A 7,491-nucleotide genomic window follows, 5' to 3' on the forward strand; every position below is an offset into this window, starting at 1 on the left:
CAAAGAATCAAGAAGAAAATGGCTGCTGACATATTGGTTTTCCAGGTTTCCTAAGGAGAATCGACTAAACATTGTGTATTCATCTAATATTTTCTTAGGCACTTAAATTTCTATCTAGTTAAAAAACAAATATGTCTTTCATGTTTTCAAAAAAATCTAAGAGGTAGAAGAGTATGCTCTTGTCTTTTATAGACAATCAGAAATCTAGACCCTCGAAGCTTTTTTCTAAGTTTTGAGATTTGTGTACCTTTAGCGGGCCTGTCATAGTGGGAAAAAGTAATCACCCTATGAGAATGACCCAAGTGAGTACAGCTAGACCTGAGCATTCCAACTCACTATAATAAATAGGCGTCTGGTGATTAAAGTCTCAGAGGATGTGATTATTTGAGTTTTCTCTTTGAGATCTCTCATATCAAGCATTTTGTAGGGCCTCGTGGTCTCAATCACGTTTGCGTGACTACATCTTGTTTCGGTACCTTTTTGGGCTATAGGCCTCAATCATGCTTGCGTGACTTCAAGGGGTAATTTCAAATGGAATTCCTGACTAAGAACTATAAGATAGAAGTTACCTGATTCACCTCCGAAAGGTTGATAATCTTTGTGCAAGAGAGATAGTAACTCTCACAAGACACTTGCCATATCGTGCCCCCATTAGCGTTTGGATTCGACTAATACGATGTTGAGAATCCATTGCGTGAGACTCAATGACCATATTCTGATTAGCTATTGGGTGTGTACCTAAGTCAGCAAGTAAAGGTTTTCTTCTCTAAGACAACTTCCATAGGGTTAGCGTGTTGTGATTGAATTATTATATATCTTGCGTGTTTTCTATGTTTTCATCCCTAAAACTAAAACTGGAATACCAAAACTGGAGAAAACAACAAACAAAATCAGTGATAAACTCTGTCTGTGTCCAAACTGGTCTTTGTCAGTCATTGAAACATCAATCCTTATCAAAAACTAGTAGTCGTCAATCATTGAAACTTTGTTTGTCAGAATCTCGTATCTGTCCAATCCTCTGTCATATGAATTCCTGATCTTGTCAATCAAAATAGTCAAAGTTTCCTAGATCAATCTACAACAAGCCTAAAACTGGTTATCATCCTCCTGAGCATAAACAACCTTGATAGTGTACCCCTGTCATTGTGTTGTACGATTTTGTCGATCATCTCTAAGCTAGTTCAAACAAACATCTTATCAAACCTAAGTTAACTTAGATAACGTCTTACACAAGATAGATCATTCCTGAAACTAGACCAGATCTTTAGTTACTTCTCTCAATCAGTACGTTAAATGAACTACTAGCTACAATTTGATCTTGACTTCTACAACACATCTCGCTCTCGGTCCTATCGGTTTAAAATGCCTGTTCAAACCAAAAGCTCTTCTAATTTTTTTGACAAAAGTAAGAATCTCCTGGATACCTTAGCTCCAATTCCCATGGCTACTTATGCTCAAATGCTTCAAGATATAAAGGAAGAAATATATGACATGGAAATCCAACAAAATAGATTAATGACTCCATTTGAAAAACAAATGTATGATATCAAGTGTGAGAAACTTCAAGAAGTGCTAAAATGATTATGTGATTTGACAAGCAAATACCAACAAATGATTGACAATCAAAAGCCAAATCTCAAACAAGCTCATGAGACACCTTCACCAAGATAAAAAGACATCTATTCCCTAAACAGACAGTTTACACCTTTGGGGCAATCTATCGAGTCAGCTTTGGAAGATCTTATTAAGAACAATCTTATCATATTGCCTAAAAAGACCACATGGGGATGTGCAGTCTTGAGTAGTTATTGTGTATATCATAGGCATAAAAAACATAAGACTTCAATGTGTATGGAATTAAAACATAAGATTCAAGATCTCCTTGATGATGGTGTCATTGAAATTAAAGATCCTAATGACTCACCTAAAGAAAAAGAAGGAACTACTTCTAAGCATAATCAAAATCATGAACCTATGTCTAGCAAGGCTCCATATGTAGCCTCCATCCCTTTCATGATGCCTTCATCTCCTAAAACTTCTCAGCAATAATCCATACCATCTCCTTCAAACAATGAAACTTCTCATGTTTACCTTCAAGGGCTATCTCCTATGGAGATCCAAGTTAATGGAAATAGTGATACAAGTTCCTCTAAAGATTTAAAAATCCTAGATCCTATGCCATCATACACTTCAATTCCAAACGTACCCACTCCAGATGGCCATTTCCAAAATGCTTCCCCATCATGTCAAAATATGGAGACCTTCCAAGAATCCCCTATGCCTATGAGAAATCATATCCCTTCCTTAGAAATGACTCCATGTCAAGAGGATAATCTGGAAAATGGAAAAATAAGTCCTACCATAAATCAAGATCAAGACACCAAAACTCCTCAATCCCATCTAATGATTGAAACATATCCTATTTCACTAGAATCCCATGATGATCCCCTTATACCTTTCCATTTCTTCCAGGATGATCCCTTTCCATCTAAAGAGAAAAGCATCCTTCCAAATCCCATTCCTAATCCACTTCCTAAGCAAGATCATGATGCCTCTTACACCTTTTCAAACAATCCTATTCAAAATGAAGAGTCAAACACTCTATCCAATGGCCCTCTTCCATGTCAAGATCAAAGTATCCCTTCATCCCCTTATCATAATCCTCCATGTTCACTTCATGATCCTATCATACCTTGCACGCCACCTCCACCTCAAAATGGACTTGCCTCTAGCATCAAAAGTAAGAAGAAACTCTTTGTTAAAAAGATCTTTCAAAGCCTTCATTATCAAAGAAAAGGGTTAGACATTCATGAACAAGGTATATTAGAACCCCCTGCTATAAAATAAAATCTTGATTATATTGGCTACATTTCTCACTCTCAAGATGTTGGTATCTCTCATAAATCCTACATTTCTCTAGTTAAGTCCAAATGCATGCCTTCCCCTTCACCTCTTCCATCCATTCTAGGTCCCTATATCCCTCCATCCCTTATGAAGGATCAACAAAGGCACATGTCTTCAAGTACCTTCCATCCATCTAAAAGACCTCCATATCATTCCTATCTATCCATGCATCTCCCTCCAAGCAATTTGGATGCCAAGCATAAAAGTCATAAGTCAAGTAATCCACATGTATTCAAAGATCAACATGTCCCATCTAATCGACATGTCAAAACAAAGCAAAATATGATCCAAAAAGAAAAAGAAAAATACAAAATGCCACAAAGGCCCACAAAGAAAGAAGAAAAGTCAAAAGTTATATGGGTTCCTAAGGCACTTGTACAAGCAATGCACTCTAAGGAGCTACAAAAGCATGAAAAATCAAAAACCATGTGGATCCCTAAGCGGCTGCTTGAAGCACAATAGTCTAAAGAAAAATAAAATTTGGCATCTAAAATTGTTGTTCCTCCATCCAAACCTTCCGAGTCTATTCCTCCATCACCTCCTTCATCCATTTTGGGATCTTATGCCTCAAAATCTGTAACCTTTCCTCCATCCAAATCTCAAAATCTGAGATTCACTTCTCCTCCATATGTTCACCATCCCTCAAGGCGTGTGCCAATATTGATCTTTCCATCATTTCCATCTATCCATACACAATTATTCCAACATCCCATCCATTATCCAACACCTCTTTTTCACCCTTCCATCCCTCTTATCCAATCCTTTGCATAAGTCCTTTCCCTAGTTTCATTTCATTATCCTACCAACATCTTTGAGCATACCTTCATAGCCATGGTCTATTGCAATTAATATTCTAAAGGTACCATCCAAAGCCGTGAGACATTGGGGTCTTTCTTCCATCTCCTCTCATGCCTCCATTATCTTCCAAAAGAAAAAAATGATGAAAAAAAGTGAAAAAAAAAGAAGTAAAGAGAAATAAATTCATCCTCGTGTGAAAACCACTTCTTGTGGCACCTTGGGCAAGTACCATGATGAAATCCTGGTAAATAGGCGTCATGTGTAATCCATTATCCCTTTGCACTTTACACTGGGGGCAAGTTCCATCCATGTACATCCATCTATTATCCATCTTCCTCCATTATCCTTCATCCTCCATTATCCCTCATTCGCTCTATCTACATTCATATCCGTTTTCCACCTTTGATCTTGACAAGGTTAAGGATCTTTACAGGTTTTGTATGTCTTATATATTGCACTTGATCCAAACCCTTTAGCTCCTATCCATTGCTCGCTTACATCCTTCATTACCACCTTTGATCTTGATTATCCTATTTGCCTCCTATCCAGATCCATTCCTTGATCTTGATCAACACTATGGACAAAATGCAAAAACATGCTTTCCACAAACCTCTTGACATGGCCACTTCTTTGAACCATATGGATTAGTTACGCTATATCATTTCTTTACATTGCTAAAATCCTTGCTTTACATCACTAAAATCCTTGGTTTATATTGCTATATCTGGAACATGTGCTTGGATTAATATTGTGAGATAGTCCTTGAAAGCATCCACCATCATTCGCTTATCCATTCATGTACTCAAAATCCCTTTTGCCTTGCTAGACACTAGGGGAAAACATTAAAAAATCAAAAAAATCATAAAATGTCCTGAAACAAAATCCTAAAAATCAGAAAAAGTCCTAAAAAAATCCTAAAAATCAGAAAAAGTCCTGAAAAAATCCTAAAAATCAGAAAAAGTCCTGAAGAAATCATAAAAATAAAAAAAAGTCTTGAAGAAATTCAAAGAAAAAAAGAAAAACAGAAGAAAAAAAAAAGGAAAAAAGAGACAAAATGCCCTAGTGAAAACCTGGTAAACAGGCACCTTGGTAAAAAAAAATATATATGAATTTTTGCCAAGCGGGTGAAAACCTGGTAAACAGGCCCCTCTTATACTCAAGCGCTCCATCTATCAATGCAACATTGGCATTCCCACTTTCACGCATCTTTGCTTTCGCTTGTACATATTTCAGTCACTTTTGTGACATCCTACTTCACTGGAACCCTCATGGCTTGAAACCAATCATTGTCCCAGTCTTAGGTAATCAACAAGAGCACATTACATGTCCTAAGAAGTATCAACCAAGTCAACCTTACATTAGTGAAACTTGGTATCCACTCCGAGTCAGTTACCTGTCTCCTGACTACTGAAGAGTTTTATCACTGAGTTAACAAGCAAAACAACATAACGGAAAACAATCACTAAGTTGTTTGAGATATGCATGAAAATTTTCTTTGTGTGCTGTCTTTTATATTGGTTTTCGATTATTATCCCTCTAAGTAACTCGAGGAAGTCTATTGTGACTAAGAGGAGCAAGGATTGGGAGCATAATATTTTCTTGTTTTCTGCTTGTAGGAATGATCCCAATGATCTGGAAACATCTAAATTAGCTAGGTGTCCATGATAAGAGCCTTCACATCAAGGTGGAATCGCCTCACATACCTCCACTCCACTTATTTGAATGCTACAGGGAGGTCCATATCATTTCTTTGTTCGTTTTGAGGAAATTTCTTTATCATGCAATCCAAGTCCCTGTGAAATCTGTCCAAGGGTATGAACGAAAAAAGGTCATTGTAGACAAGATCCTTAATATTGCACATGAAAAGAAAGGAACTCTCCTCTGCTTGCTATAATTGTAAAACACTCAATGATGACAATTAAGCTTTTCAAAATCGAGTGACTAGGTTTAGGTTGCATTTTGCATCTCATTTTGCATTTCATTCCTGCATTTTGTGAATTTAGAGTGATTTCAGTATGGTAACAATGATTTCTTTATCTTCTGAATGAGAGTTGGAAACTTCATCATTTCTTCGCTAAGTGGTCTCTTTTCATCATTTCTCCAATCGAGTACTTGTGTACTGAGATGTTAGGTGCATACATAAGCATCTTATATAGATTCATACATTCATTATCATTCATTTGCATTCATCTTATTGCATAGAAAAATGAAAAAAATTGCATTACTCATTTGCATTATCATTTATTTGCATATGAAAAGAAACAAAAATAAAAACCCATATTCCATTTGCATTCATTCATCTATACTAAAAATAAATGCATACATATAGAATAAAGCATATAGAACAACATCTCATAATCCATCAACACAAGTACGATGAAATCAAATCAAGAGCTTCTAAATCGGCTGTCCTGAGTCCATTTTTGGGATCGAAATCGAAATCTGATGTCAACTCTCTCATCGAAATTTCACAAAATTTGGACCACTTAGTGCTTTTCATCAAAAGCTCATTCTCTCTTCTAATTGCGCTCAATTTCTCATTAATCAATGATGAATCTCAATTTAATTTCTACAAATCAACTTTGCACTCAATTTCAACGCAAAATTTTCAAAAATTCCTCTGAATCAATTTGTGCTCAAAAAACTTATCATCGCTAAAAAATTGCCTATCATCATGTACCCTCTCTATCTTTCGATTTCGCTCCCGAGGGGGCATACTCGTGACCTTATGACCTCACATCTTCAAATTTCAAGAAATTTTTCAAATCTTCATCAAAAGTCAAGCAAAAATCTTTTTCAACTAAAGAAAATCAAACAAGACCTCATCGCTAGGGGCATCTCAACTTCATCGCTTTATATCAAGTTGAGATTTCTCAATCATCTGAAATCAAATCAATCCCTAGGGGCATATCGGTTTCATCGCTTCATATCAAGCTGATAGTTGTCTTTTATCTGAATCAATCTCTTAACGTTAATCAGTTCCATCGCTTTTCATCAAGCTGATTTTTCGTTTAAACTCAATCAAGGGTTTAAAGAGTATCTTCGATCATGCTAAATCTAAACAGGTATTACGTTTTATTCATTTCTTGATCAAGCTGAACAGTTTATCTTCATCGTATCTTGATCAATCAAGTTCAAGATCATTTTTTATCATCACTCACTGTATCTAAGTTCAATCAAGTTCTAGATCAGTAAGATCCGCTTCTTGATCAATCAAGTTCAAGTTCGGTATCTTTTGTTTTCTATCGTTCCCAAGTTCAATCAAGTTCCAGAACAATATCACGTTAATCAGACTTTATTCAACTTTGTCTCTTCGAATCAAACTAAACACCTTACTTTTTTATGTAGTTCGCGATCAATCAAGTTCAGAACTGACATCTCCTAGACATCAAATTTTATTTGAACCAACGCGTTGCTTGCACATTAATTCAAAGAGGGGCAAATGTAATACCCTAAAAATGGTCATCTAAACCATGAGCCCCTAATCTCGACAACATCACCAAAGTCCTAACCAAAGGCAATTAAATCAATCTTGAGTACACAATTAATTCTTTATCATCAAATGTCACATGGCAAAATCAATCACTCAATATTAATTAAATATTTATTTAATTAATTAAATCATTTTAAACAATTATCTTATTTATTTTAATTAAATATCTTTTGCATATTTTATTAAATAAATTAATTTGTCATTAAATCATCAAAAAGAGGAATTAATTTAATTAAATAAATCAATTTGCCATCAAATCTTCAAAAAAGGAAACAAATCAAGAAAGAGGAATTGGA

The sequence above is a fragment of the Cryptomeria japonica genome, chromosome 1, assembly GCF_030272615.1.
Source record: "Cryptomeria japonica chromosome 1, Sugi_1.0, whole genome shotgun sequence".
NCBI lineage: Eukaryota > Viridiplantae > Streptophyta > Pinopsida > Cupressales > Cupressaceae > Cryptomeria > Cryptomeria japonica.